The sequence below is a fragment of the Camelus ferus genome, chromosome 16 (genome assembly GCF_009834535.1).
Source record: "Camelus ferus isolate YT-003-E chromosome 16, BCGSAC_Cfer_1.0, whole genome shotgun sequence".
Classification (NCBI taxonomy): domain Eukaryota; kingdom Metazoa; phylum Chordata; class Mammalia; order Artiodactyla; family Camelidae; genus Camelus; species Camelus ferus.
The window spans coordinates 39,620,373-39,634,401 of record NC_045711.1 but is presented as its reverse complement, the minus strand read 5'-3'; the positions used below and the strand labels follow the sequence as shown (position 1 = coordinate 39,634,401).

The following is a 14,029-nucleotide window of genomic DNA, read 5'->3' as shown; positions in this document are numbered from 1 at the left end:
CAGCACAGCCACACTCCCCTCTGGTAGCTGTCCTTTGGGAGACCTGAGTAAACAAGCCCTTGATTGATCATCTGAATTTCAAGCGACCCACATCTAGATCTCAGATCTTCCCTTTTGCAAGGAGGACGTGTTGAAAAGATCCTTGAAGTGCCTCCAGGAAAAGTTTTTGGGTGCTGGGGACTGTAACAGTTCTCCCCAGTGCCCTGGGAGAAATCCGGGAGACCCTGGCAGTAGCTTCAGCCCGGAGGAGCTGGAGAAGCCAAGAGCAAGTGAGCCGGCCCGGTGCCTTGGGCAGGTGCGCCCGTGCTTTCTCGCACATTCTCCATCTGGTCCAGGGATTTCCCCAGTGGCCCCGGTGCCGAGGCCAGGAAATGGAAACTCTTTGATCTATTTATTTATTTTAAAGCCAGAATAAAGGTTGGAACTGGTTTCACCTCCCGCGTCAGCCAGCGCCTCCAGGGATGTCTGCCGCTTCCTGCTGGTCATTTGGCTGAGGCGTGGCGGGACCCACACAAATGCCACACCCCCAGCCGGTCCCTTCCCGCGGCATTAAGGGGAGCCTGGGCCTCCTTTCACCACCTCCCCGCCTAGATGCCGAAGGTGTGAACAGGCCCCCAGAGCGTTGCGGCATCTGCCTTCCTGAGAGAGCCGCAGAAAGCAGGCCCCAGGCCCGGAATTCATTTGCATGGCAATTCGTGCGTAAACCTCAGAAACCCAGGCCGCCTCCTCCGCCGGGCTCCTCGAGCGGCAGGTCGCCACGGGGCTTCTGATTTGATGTTGGATTAATCACGCGTGCAGGCGGAGGCAGCGCTGGTTGCCCGCAAGGTTTAGTTGCCAGGGCTCAATTTCACATTTAAATGCCGCAGCCGGGTCACGCGACGAGAAGCCTGCGGCCCCGCCCCCTGGGAGCCGGCGGGGAGCCCTGCTGGGGTCAGAAGCCCCCTCCGACGGAACTTCCCCAGGATCCTCTGCTCTCACGGATTAATGGAGAAACTAGCAGGGGGGCGGGAAGAGTTGAATTTACCATTCCTGCAGGGATCTGGAGGCCCCCTAGTTTAAATGGTTTAAATGAGGGGGCCATTTGTCTTCAAGTCAACTGTTTTCAGCCGCAGTGTTTTCTAAACTCTAAACCTAGGCAGGCTTTCATCGAGGGTCTGCGGATTAGGAATAGATGATTGTGAATCATCTTCCCTTCCCTAACAGGATCATCAAATTTCATGCAACATTTACCAAGGGCTAATATGCGAAAGCATGAGAAGGCGTTATTACACACTGGTGGGCACGCCGTGGCGCGGGGGGGTGTGGGGTGGGGAGGGTGGGGTAGAGGGGGGTGTGGTGGGGGTGGGTGCTGGGGGTCCTCTTCAGAAGGGGGTTGGAAAGTTGGTCCTCCTTGTCCTTAAATGTGACTTAAATGTGTGCCTGTGCCTTTAAATGCTCTTAAATATGTGTGTGTTTTCCTGGAATATTTGTGTTTGGGGACTGTTGCTGAAGAATATATGAAAAGGCAGTGGGGATACCCTTTCAATTTGCAGTTTAGAATGAACGATCACATTGAAGTTCAAGATGAGTAATAGACACAGACTGGAGATTTTAATGTGAGCTGTGGTGCTCCCATAGCTGAATCTGTTATTATAAGAGGTCCTTCAGGATCACAACGTGTCCCTGTTGTAATCCTCAGACATGCCCTAAATTTATAATTTAGTGTGTGTAGATGTGTGTGTAAAATGTGGGTGTGTTGAGGGGGGTATACACTAATTTCTGATTTTAAGGAAATTTTTTTCTTTGTCCAATATTTTAGTTGAGTGTTTACTTTGGGGAATTCAAGGTTTATAATTTTAACATAAAATTACTCATGTACCTTTTATTCTTGAACACCTTTAAACACTTCAGACCTCAGTTTCCCTTTTGCTCAAAGAAGGTGCTCTATCTTGGTGCCCTGGAGAAAATTCTGTTTGTCAAGGGAGTTTATATACTGTACTCAACTTTTCAGTGTCCATTGTCCTTGAACTTTTTCAAGGACCATTAGCAATGTAGCAGCTCCTGCCACCCTCAAGTATGACAGCCCTGAGTTGAAGGCAAAGGGGTTATGTTTTTTCTTGATGGGATCTTCTTTTTCTTATTCTAGCTGCTATGGAATAGCACAGTATGGAGGGGCACACTTAAGAAGAAAAAGGTTGCTTTGTCTCTTAAAAATGCTAAAAAAAAAAAAAAAATTAACTCTGCAATGACAATGAGACACCTACAGAAAACAAAGCTATGTGGTTTGGCTTTGGTGGCCTCAGCATAAGTCAGAGTATTTCTGGCTTTAGGTTTTCTGTTATATTTTTAGGGGGGCTGTTTCACTTTTTGCCTTGTTTTGGCCTTCAGGAGAGAGGTGGGGTGTGTGTGTGTGTGTGTGTGTGCGCAAAGCTCAACCGACATATTAATAATAGCTAACTTTGCTTGGGTAAGTGTGATGGAGCCGGCACTGTGCTGGGGGTCTTTGATCTGTGAATCTCACTTGATCCTCTCAACCTTGCAGTCGAGGCAGTTACCATTACTATCATTTTACAACAAAAGAAACTGAGGCCCCAAGAGGTTGAACCCAGGTCTGTTTTGTCTCTATTACCCACATCCTGACCTACACCGTTAAACTCTGCATCTGAAACAGCAGCAGCCCAGAAGCTGGTCTCATGAAACTCTTACTGATGTGAGCAGCTCTGGGTGAGGCCACTGTTTGCAGGGGACCGAAGCTCCTGGGAGGGGTGCCCAGGGGAATTAGCAGGTGTCTGTACCCTCAGGCACCTGGGATGGGAGGAGGGGCTCACCCAGACTGGGAGCATCAGAGAAGAGCTGCTCCTTTGTTGGCAGTTCTGTTTTTGCAAAAGTAAGTATCAGTCTCCACCTTGGCCAGGAAACAGGAACCTTTGGACAAGATTGGCACAACCAGTGTCTGGCCCAAGCCGTGGCATTCTCCTCCAGGCTATTGGTTATGCCTTATCCGCAGCCATGCCCAGCAGATAGGGTGTCCTGCGAAGCATGCCCTCAGCCCTATTGTTGGGGTGTGGGGGTTAATTCATCAGGATGTTGCCTCCTTTCACCTGCTGTGGGGGCCAGCATTGCTGCCTTAGAGGGAGTGTCACTGACTTCATCTTGGCAGCGTGGGGGCTTCTAGAATCAGAAGTGCTTCTGAAGTCTGTGGCCACTTGGGAGGCTTTGTTGGAAGCAGAAGGCCATCTCTCTCCACTCCCTCTCCCAGAGCTTCCCAGTCAGTGCACCTGGAATGGGTGGAAGGTGTGGGGAAATACGAAGGTCTCAGCCTCAGGGTGTCTGGGCAAGTCGCGGGGCAGGGGCATGACCCACCCCTGCCGGAGACTGGCAGCTCTTTCCGCTTGCCCCAGTGTGCTGGGCGAACACTGGCATGTCCTGCATGTGCCCCCGTGGGAAGAATTTGGGAAGCACGTCTCTGTCCTGCCCTCCTGAGATTGGAACAGCAAACCCCGCCCTCCACTCACTGTGTCCCTGTCGGGGGTTAGGGTTTGGGCCCGTCAACTCACACCTAACTTTCTCTTTACAGTTCTCCCTGCTCCTCCTCAGTTTCCTTTGCTGAAGGGCTGATGTTTCTCACACAGCCTTCCCGAGGCAGGTGGGAAACCCCAGCCAACCCCAAGGCTCCCTTCTAATCTTGAAGCTGTCGACCAGCCCCAGAGGAAGGAAGAGGCCGGAGGCCCATCATGAGCCGTTCTCAGCTTCCTAGTGAGGACTCAGCAGATGAGACTTTATCTCCGGAGTCCCTGGGTGGCGCTGACGAGCAGGTGCTGTCCCTCCCTCCCTCCAGGAACCAGATCTCTCACTTGCACTGTGAACAAACTTGGATGGTGAACTAGACTTTCCACACTGGGGACCATCTTTGTGTTTGGGGCCAAGGAGGCCCTGAGCAGAGTGAGGTCAGAGCTTATCGAGGTAGCACTTGCCCTGCTGGACGTAGCAGGACAGGGGGAGAGAGTGAAGGCTGGACCCGCCGAGGATCAGTGGCTGGGAAACTCCTGGGCACAGTCTGGAGGCTGCTTTATGACTAGGTGACGACCCACCTTGTATACACACCAAGAAGGGCTGAAAAATGCTAACGGGTGGTGCGTTCACAGATCACATTTTACTCTTTTATTGTCTAAATTTTTAAATATTACTTTCACAACAGGAAAAACAAATTGAATAAACTTGCAGTTAAAAGACAAAAACCCAACAGCCTATATGCTTCACACCTTCCGTGAGGTCTCTGATGACATATGAAATGCATACAAATGAGCAAATGACAGGGTGTTAATTGCAGCGTGGCTTCTGAGCCAACGGCTTGGGTGTTTTCACAGCAGGACCTCCTCTGGGTTCACGTTTCCCCATTCTTCCCTGCCTCCTGCAGAGTCGGGGGAGAACTTGTTTTCCCAAAGTATCTGCAACCCTGACCACACCTTCACCAGCTCCCTTGGAAGAATGAGGGTCCGCACGTGGGAGACAGTGCCTTGTCCTTGGAACCAGGCACCTTTGCCGGCAGGGTCAGGCAGGCCAGGATGAAAGTCAGCTGCTTGTTGGTGGCTTGGGCCGTGTTCTCAACAAGACAGAACCTCTCCCTTTTTGGTCCTAAAAGCCACATTAGGAATCAGCAGAAGTGAGGCCTTGGGTGGGTGTGCCCACGGGCACTGGAGTTGGGGTTCGTGGTCTTTGTGGGAAGTCAAGGCTCCTTGTGAGCCTGGAAGGAAATGTGGCTTGCTTGTGTGTGCAGCTCCATGTGTGGCCCTGGGAAGCTTCTCTGTGTCTGCTTCCTCATCTGTGATTAGTTGTGGTAGGAGGCAAATAGGGTCTCTTTTTACAAAAGCAGCCCTCTTACTTCCAGAAAAAACCAGCCCAGCCTCCCTAAGGACCCCCAAAGAACTAACTCTCTGTGTGGAGGTCCTCGCTGGCAGGGGCAGCAGCCTCTAAGGCTCTGCCCTAACAGCCAGTCACCAGCATTTACCCCAGGAGCAGGAGTCTGAGGGGGCAGAGCAGGCCTGCAGCCAGGTCCAGCTGGTACTAAGAGGAGGCTCCACGTCCTTCCTGGCCTGTACAGAGTGGTTGCTGCTGTCTTCTGCTTCAGGCTGCCTGACAGACAGCCCCTGTGCGGGGGCCACCTGGAAAAGAGACTGCTGTCTGGGGAAACTGAAAACCAAGTCAAGATCTGATTTGGGGCTGTGCTGTCTCCTCCTGGGTGGGGCAGGGCTCCCAGGCTCCCCAGGATGCTGGCTGTAGGGAGTCATCACCCAAGGCTCTGGGTCTAGAAAGGGGGCTCTTCCCAGCACCCTTCCTCCCTCTTCTGGGGACCTGTGGCCACCCTCATGTAATGAGCATGTGGCTTCCTAGAGGAAAGAAACTTGCATAATCAGATAGAAATAGGAACCTGGAAAATAACTCAGTGGGGCATGTAAGCGATTGGGCAATGAGCTGTCTAAAAGACTTTGGGCCATGAGAGGAGGGTCAGGATGAGGAACCACGTGTCATCCAAGTCATGGCTAAGCTGTAAGGAAGTCTCTAGAGCTTGAGACTTTGGAGGGAGCAGGAGGCAGAGGGACAGCGTCTTCCTGTCTGTCACCTGTCAGACTGGACATTGGGCACAGGGCTTACCCTGGAAGGGATGGGCAGGGACAGATGTTTGAAGTCATTCCACAGGAAGCTGAGGCGGCCGCGGTTCCCAGTGCCCAGACCCCACCCTCTCCACCCAGAGCAGGAGATCAGGCCCTGTTTCCCGGAGGCTCTGGAGTAGGAATGATTCTAAGTACCCCTTATTATTCTCAGCTGAGCCTGCGCCAGCTCAGGCTGGGGGCTGCCTATGTGAGAGAGATGCCGCCAGGATTAGCTAACCCCTGCAGCACTGAAACGTGTTTCTGTCCAGGTGGCACTGCAGGGGAACTGGAATTCCTCAGAGCCTTTGACCTTAGAGGTTCTGTGGGAAGATTTCGTAGAAGTGCAGGGTCCTTTCTTAGGAAAGTGAATCTCTTATCCCTCACCATGTGGTGTTATCTTCCCCCAGGGCCTCTAGCTCTGTTCAGAGAAGAGAATTTTCTAGAAAGTGCTGAGTGTACTGGTCTTCTTCTTTGGGGCCAGGGCAATGGAGCCATGAAAATGTGGGTAAGGCAGGATGTAGAGCTGATAATCCAGTTTTCTCCTGAATCCCCCTGAGAGGTTAGCGAGGGGATAGTTTTCCTTAAAACGCTCCTTAGAATACTTGGCTGAACCTGAGCCAGGCAGGGCGGGAGGCTGCTTTTGTGGGAGACACACCCCAGAAACAAAATAACTCCTATTGCATTGCGAAACACCCTGGGGACCCCCAGGTGCAGGCCTCATGCCCAAGGAGTAGTCGAAAGATCCAAGAGCTTGTCAGACTTCAGTTGAGGAGAAGGAGGGTGGAAATGCACCTTTGTGTCTTCTTTGCCCTGCTGCTTCCCCTGGAGAGCAGCTTTAAGAGTTCTGCTGATAAATTCATGTCAGTGTCAGGTGCCAAAGCTGCCTGATATGCCTGGAAACTCGACTCCCTCGCCAGTGAAGAATCTTGTGATGTCAAAGGCTAGAATGCCTTCTGCAGCGTCAGGACTGGTGGACACGTGCTGGGTGTCCTGGTCAGCTCAGGCTGCTATAACAAAATACCATAGACTTAGTGGCTTGAAGAACAGATATTTATTTCTCACAGTTCTGGAGGCTGGGAAGTCCACGATCAAGGTGCCAGCGTGGTTGAGTTCTTGTTGAGGGCTCTCTTCCTGGCTTGCGGGCAGCTGCCTTCTTGCTGTGTGTCCACATGGCAGGGAAAGAGTTCTGGTCTCTTTCTTCTTATAAGGACACCAATTGCATCATGGAGACTCTACCCCCATGACCTCATTCAAATCTTATTACCTCCCAAAGGCCTCTCACATGAAGGATTAGGGCTTCAACCTATGAATTTCGGGGGGACATAAACAGTCAGCCCATAAAAGCAGTTGAGAGTTTGGGCTCTGGACTCAGACTCAGATCTGAGTGAGATCTTGGCTCTGCCACTTACTAGAGGTGTGACTTTGAGTCTCTTCTGTAAAGTGGGGATAAGTATTGTGTCGTGTATCAAAGGTTAGAGTGACATAAAATCAAAGAGTAGAGTGGTGGGGAGCAGGGGCTGGAGGGTGGTGGAAATTGGGAGGTGCTGGTCCAAGGATACAAACTTTCAGTTATTAGATGAATGAGTTCTGGGAATCTAATGTACAGTTCGGTGACTCTAGTTAACGACACTGTATTGAATACTTTGAATTTTTTCAGAGAGTAGATCTTGTATTCTCACTGCAAAAAAAAAAAGTAACCCTGTGAGATAACATATATGTTAACTAAACTTATTGTCGTAATCATACCACAACACATACTTATATCAGATCATGACATTGTACACCTTAAACTTACACTTAACTTACACTTAAACTTGTCAGTTATATCTCAATAAGGCTGGAAAGAAAAAAGTCAGAGTGAAAGTAACATGCCCAACACGGTATCAAGAATGTAAATACTAGTGAAGCCAGGGATGTGTTGACTGAAGGGCTTTCGGGAAGTGATGTCTCTGCCCACAAACTCACAGGGAGTGGAGGTGGTCCTGAACCTTTGTGAGTGTCACAGAGGGGAGGCGGTTTCCCAGAAAGCCTTCTTTATAAAGACGAGCCTAAGAAAGCTGCAGATCCCGCTGGGTCCCTGATTCGTGCTGAGGTCACACGTTGTACTAGCACCAGTCTGTACCCTCCCCCAGTTCCCAAAAGAGCCTTCTCCCAGTCATCCACCTAGTTCCCCGCCTCACCCCCTTTTTGCCTCTGTCATTGCTCATGCTTTCCTTCCCCCTAGAATGCCCTGGCCCCGCACCCGCCGTTTTTGCCAGTGACTGTGAGGTCTCCTTCCAGCCCTTGGTTCAAATGGCACTTCCTCCAGGAAGAGTTTAGTCATCAACTTAATTCCAAGTGGTGACGTCCTCCGCCACCCCTGCTTCATAACATACTGTCCAGACCACTCTCTGGACCCACCGGGTGCTGCCTTGCCTCTTGGCAAATCCACTATCATAAACCTCCTGGGCAAAGGAACCCAGCCTTACACAGGGATCAGGGAATATTCTGTGAGGTGATGAACTTTTCCAGGCCTCAGAACCCATAGAACTTCCTGAAATCTTGAGCAGCTGAGGGATGGGAAAGAAGAAAGCTTTTCCTTTCCCTGATCAGCTAGTTCCTGGTCATCTCTCAAGGAATCATAGGCAGGATAGTCTTTTTCCCTGCATGTCGTGGTGAGGAAACAAAGGCCCAGAGAGGGAAAGGGAGGTCCTCAAGGTCACACAGCAGGTTAGAGCCAGAGCCAGGACCTGGATTCAGGGTGTGCTCTGTTTAGTGCTCTTTCCCTTCTGTTGGGGAGAGAGTGTTGAGGGGCAAAGACATGGATTCTGGGCAGTTGGGCTTTCCTGTGATAATTCATTGATTTAATATGTGCAGTTCTTAGATCAGTCCCGGCACGGTAAGCACAATGTAAGTGCTCGTTGCTGACACCTTTATTACTATTCCCCTGCCCTTACTGACAACCACTTCCCCCTCCCACCAGGTTCTTCAAGTACCTGGAGAATATGCCTGAACATCCTTATTAAGCAGCAGATGAGAAGTTGGTGGGTAGCTTAGAGGACTGACCATCTGGATTACTGACCCTAGTGGCCTACAGTGATTTTTGGACCATCACAGACCCAAGGCCCAACAAATCAGACATTGATGAATAGTTGAGTATTTTGTCTCTTTGTTTTGGTGAAGAGAAAATGAAAAGGAGCCTTCTTCCCATTTTGCAGGTGCCCAGCAGATCGGTGGGTCTGACATAGTGCCCTCTAGGGCTCCCAGGCCTGCCCAGTGGTCACCATGGCTCAGTGCAAGCCGCAGCCACGGAGGGTCTGCCCAAGCCCTGTCCATCTGCCTGTCTGTCCATCTCTCAGGCAGCCTGCGGAACCTCTCAGGCTAGGTTCTTGGAAGGTGAGGGTGCCCAGAATCAGTTCCCATCACCCTTCTCCCATCCGTGAGCTGAAAGCAAGCTTTCCCATCTGTGTGGTTGGAGAGGCATCAAAGTTATCAGTGGGAGCCAGTAAGTGACAGCTTCAGCCTACAGCCTCCCAGGACAGGGTTGTTCAGTGTCGCTACAGACAACCAGCATCTTCTCTCTCAGACTCCCAGTGTCCGCACCCTAGCAGACGACAGGAGACAGGACAGGCATGCACTCACAGACTGCTTTTTCCCAGAGGAGAGCTACATTTGCCTCCTTCCTCTAAAAACAAATTTAATTGTGAATTTGGGACAGGCCCAGGAGAAGGTCTCTGAGAATGGAGACCAATGTTCCCTGAGTGGACTGAGCCATTTCTCCGTGTCTGTTCCATTTCCATGTTGGAGTCTGATTGGGTGAAAAGAGTGCAGCATCGATGCCGGCTGCTTAGCTAGGGACCCCTGAGCATTGGGGAGTTTCCACTTGGGATTTCATGTGAGCAGGTAGGGAATTAATTGGAACAGCAATTCTCCTGCCCCAAATCTGATTCTAGGATCCTGTTGTTTTTCTGAGTCTTTCTGGAGAGTGTGACCATTCTCCACATGACATTCCAACCAGCCCGGACAGTTCTTTCCCAGTTGGTGGAGCTGGGTTGGCTGAAGCTTCTGTTCTCCCTCGTTCCAGGCTTTTTGTGACCACGAGCATATTCGGTCATCCATTCATTCATTTTCTCATTGAAACCACTATTTCAAGGTGCCAGGGTTACATTGGTGAACAAGAGAGATGTGGTCCATACCTTCTTGGAGCTCCCGGTCTAGCAGAAGAGATAGGCATAAGAGCACTGACTAATCTGAAATGCAGACCTCCCTCTCGGTGGTTAGGGAAAGCTTCCTAGCAGAAGTGATATCTAAGTTAAGACTAGAGGGAAGGGTAGGAGATATCTGGGCAGAGTTGGGTAGAGCATTTTAGCCAGAGGTACCATCCTGTACAAAAGTTCTGAAAAAGCAAGAGAAAGCAAGGAGGGGAATGTGCCAGATGAAGCTGAAAGGAAGTGAGGAGTGAGGCCACAGGGCCTTGGGGCCCCCCAGAAGGATGTGGGTCTTTATTCCAACAGCAGTAGGAAGTGTTCTCTGTGTGTGATGTGTGTGATGCTGGGAAACTTTTTCCTCCAACTGATCATTCTAGCTATGATGTCAGCCTTGTGAGCCTGCGACTTCTCAAGCCAGCAGACCCAGCTCAAATGTGACAACTGTGTGGTGTCCACTGACCACAGCAGATGGCGTTTCATCTTTTTCCACTCTCCCTTCATCAACATCTGTGTGTTGATTTTTCAGCCACTGGCACCAGACTGTGTTTGTGAGACTGAGCCAGGGGCACTAGCTTGTGAAGGTCCTGGGCCAGACCACTCCCCTTCTCCACCTCTAAGGTTATAAAGGTGAGATTTAGGGGGGACACCAAAGGCAGAATGGTGGGGAAAAGAAGAACAGGAGGGTATAAGCTTGCTAAGGAGCCAGTCTCTGTTCCTCCTAACCAAGTAGGGTTGGCATTTGGGGACAGACATTCTTTGGGACAGTTCTGCATATCGCAGGACAGTTTAACATCTCTGGCTTTAAAATGTTCCTACACATTTTCAAATCCTCCCTTGTGGGGCAATACCAACTACCCCTCCCCTAACTGAGAACCACTGTTCCAGTGTCTGTGGGGACAGGATATGCACAGCTTCGCTTTGTGTTCTGCACACGGCCAGCAGGAAGACTGGGTAAATGCCCTTCTCAGAATATCTTAGGGAAGCTTTTGTCCAATGGGATGGTTTATTCTTCCCAGGCCACTCTTGGGGGCTCCTGCTGTCTCCTGACGCTAAATGGAGTTCCTCCTGACTTCCCTAGCCCCATTGCTCATGATGGTAACCCAACAGCCCTGTGCACAATCCAGTGGGAAAAGCTGAGATTTTAGTGCAGACATTTCCAGGCCTCTTGGCTAGACTATGTCCAGGGTGGCGGGATCGCCTCTGGTGGCTGAGGTGCTGCTCTGTTGGACCGCCAGATGGCGCTCGGGAGCCCCCGTTGTCTGCCGCAGGACCACTGGTGGCAGGAATGACTGCAGAGGGAACTTGTCTTAAAGAGGCCTCGTCCTTAAAGAGACACGACCACACACCGCAAACCTGAATGGTAACCCCACAGCAGCGAGACTCCATTGATAACAAGCACCACTGGCCAGGCTCTGATGCTCCTTTATCCTCGGCTTCTTGAATGCTGAGCCGCCACCTCTGGGAGCCGGTCTCCTTGACAGCCTGTCTTCAGCCCCTGTGGCCACTCCTGGGCCTGACAGGGATGGGGCCAGCCTGGCGGGTGGCGTCAGAGCTCCTGGCAGAGCAGCAAGGGGCTGGGAGTCATCTGCAGAACTCTGGCTGAGAGAGCAAGAAGCACAGACAGCTTCAGGGGAATGGTGACTGTGGGAGGGCAGAGGGCCAGCGCCTGAGCTCTGACCCCCCGCTGGACATGCCCCTGCCTCACTCGGAGCTGATAAGGTTGGAGCTATTGAACTTTGTCTCTAGGTTTTTGGGACTTGGAGTATCCTTCCGTCTCTTCTGCTGGCCTCTTTCTAAAGGCTGATGGGGATGCTGGGGTAAGTAAATTAGGAAGGGGACTGCAGACCCTACTCCTGAGCCCTCTGATTCACTCCCTAGGAAACCTCTCATGTTCACCGCTGGGTGGTACAAATCTGAGCCATGTCGGGTGAGGGCCACTTTAGCTGGGGCTTGGTCTAAGACTCTCCTGAAACCGCAGCTTGCTGAGTATAGTCTAAGGCAGGTATTCTTCCCGGGATGCTGGACTCACTGTGGCCCTGGCCTTGGAACTGGAGCTTCATTCAGCACAGCCCCTGAAAAATGTGTAGGGACGTGTTGGGAGCGTCACAGCTACAGGGACCTGGGTATCACCGTGCTTTTCCTGGCCATGGTGCCGAGGGAGGCAACAAGGAGGTGAATGTAGTTCTCTGGTTTCTGTCTTGCCCTGACTCTTACATCTTCCCCATGACTCAAGCTGACACAGAACTTTGGAAAAGAAATGAATAGTGGGGAGGGCTTTCAGGAAGTCTGTGCTGCCTGTAGATCTCACCGTCTGCTGGAAAATTGAGGAAGCTGAGAAGAGACAGGGAGGAAGAGAACAAAGGACAGAACTGTTAAGCCAAACCTTCCCACTCAGAGGTGCCCAGGAGAGGCATGAGTAATTTTCTTCTTTCCAGGCCTGAGGGGTGAGGGTGAATCTTAGAACAGTAAATGCTGCTTTACTGTCCCAAGGTATCAGTTACAGCAGTAAATGAAATGAAGCAAAGAGCTGGAAACAAGCCATCCCAGGGTCTGCTAGGAAGCAAAGTTTATAGTCTGCCAGGGCAGATAGAAAGCCCAGAGGTCACCTACCTGATCCACTTGGGTGCCCACTTACAGATGTGAAAACTGAGGCTGGAAAAGCTGAAGACTGGCCCAAGGCGTAGAAGCAGTGAGTTTTGGCGGGGACTGGAGTTCAGGGAATTGTCATTGGACTGATTGCATCTAGCTTGTCTCCAGAGTCATCTGCCCTGTTGTAGTAGATGTGATTTTCTTTGGGAACCAGTTCTCTTTTTGCTTAATCATTGGTGGCTCTGGGGAGTTCTGGAATTACATTCCTCCTGTAGCTCCAATTTCTTCCTCCCTGAGTCTAGCTTCATTCTGTTTACTCGTTTATTCACTCACTACAGCCAGTACGGAGCTTACACGCGTGGCCTCGGGATTCAGGATCTCAGCTCATTTCCAGGCCCCACCACCTGCTAGGTGGCCAGTAGCATAGCCCTCCTGCTTCTGTGTAATGGAGACAATAGCAGTATCTACCTTGCTGGCTCATTGTGAGAATTAAGGGGTATGGTCCATGTGGAGCACATAGAGCAGTGCCTGGCACTTAAGGAGCACTCAATCAGAGTTAGCTGTCATTAGTTTTATTTATTCAACATGTATTATTGAATGCCAATCTATTGGGCTTCTGGCAGAAAGCTGATCTGGGGGCAGAGTGTGGTTATGGCTGCCATGGAGGTCTACCTGAGCCTCATTTATCCACTGGGCTGAGTGCAGTGAAAAAAAATGCAGTCCCAGCTTTTAAAGAGCTGATCTACTAGGAAGAGTATAAAGGGTTTTTTGGCTATCAGTTTTTCTGTTTTTCTTTTTTAATTTGAACATGGAATCCTACCTGCACCACCACCCCCAATGCCCCAGCACCTGTACCTCCAGCCTGTGCACACTGGTGGTCCCTGCTGGCTTCAGAGTGGGGAGAGGTGAACGGAACGGAGATCTTTTTCACCAGAAGTGATCCATCAGTGATCAAGGAAGCCGGGAGTCCCAGGGCCTTCCTGCTGTGCACAGGGGAGCGGGGCTGCTAATAGTGAGGAGGGAAGAAAAGTGGAAATACACAGATTTGGTTCTAAGCATGGTCACCCTTTTTCCATCCTGGCCAAGGAGCTGGTAGAAGCGAGCTGGTTGTCAGAGAGGCAGTGAGCAGCACAGCCCTGGGAATTAAGGGCAAGGCCGCAGATCTTCAGAAAGGGATCTATCTGCTTCCTGCTCGTCCCCTCCTCATCAGCCCAGTGCTCCTGGCAACTCACCCTTAAATCCCCCTTAAATCCAGTGGTGAGGCAGGACCAGGCTGGTCGCCACAGGAGGAGGGGAGGGGAGGAAGGGAGCCCAGGACAGCCTGAGCGCACAGGCCAGCAGGAGGGCTGGGGAAGGTGGAGAACATTCACACATTCACCTGGAGGACAGGACAGTGAACAGTTAGTGCAGGCTTGGAGGACAAGGTGTGATGGGTGCTGACTCAGTGCCTCAGGTGCACAGGCAGGTCTGCACTCAGCTGAATCAGGGCGGCCTGTCCATGGGAATGTCCCCCTGCTGGTCTGACAGATGGGGGTTGCTGGCAGAGCACTTCACCTTGGACACAATGTAGATGAGAATGACTCTTTAACCCCTTCCCTCCTAGCATGTGGTATTGGGACTCCC

At 51.2% G+C, this 14,029-nt stretch overlaps 1 protein-coding gene across 2 annotated transcripts in view; it reads left to right on the top strand.

The window, feature by feature from the left end:
* The window catches only part of ABR (ABR activator of RhoGEF and GTPase), a 172,688-nt gene that overhangs the window by 23,904 nt on the left and 134,755 nt on the right, over window positions 1-14,029 (top strand). The window contains exon 1 of one of the 2 annotated variants that reach the window (XM_032457509.1): window positions 11,493-11,634. The exons of the other annotated variant lie outside the window; for it this stretch is intronic. The gene's annotated coding sequence lies outside the window, so the exon portion shown is untranslated. Of the gene's footprint in view, window positions 1-11,492; window positions 11,635-14,029 lie in introns of those variants that run through there. 2 annotated transcript variants of the gene reach the window in all.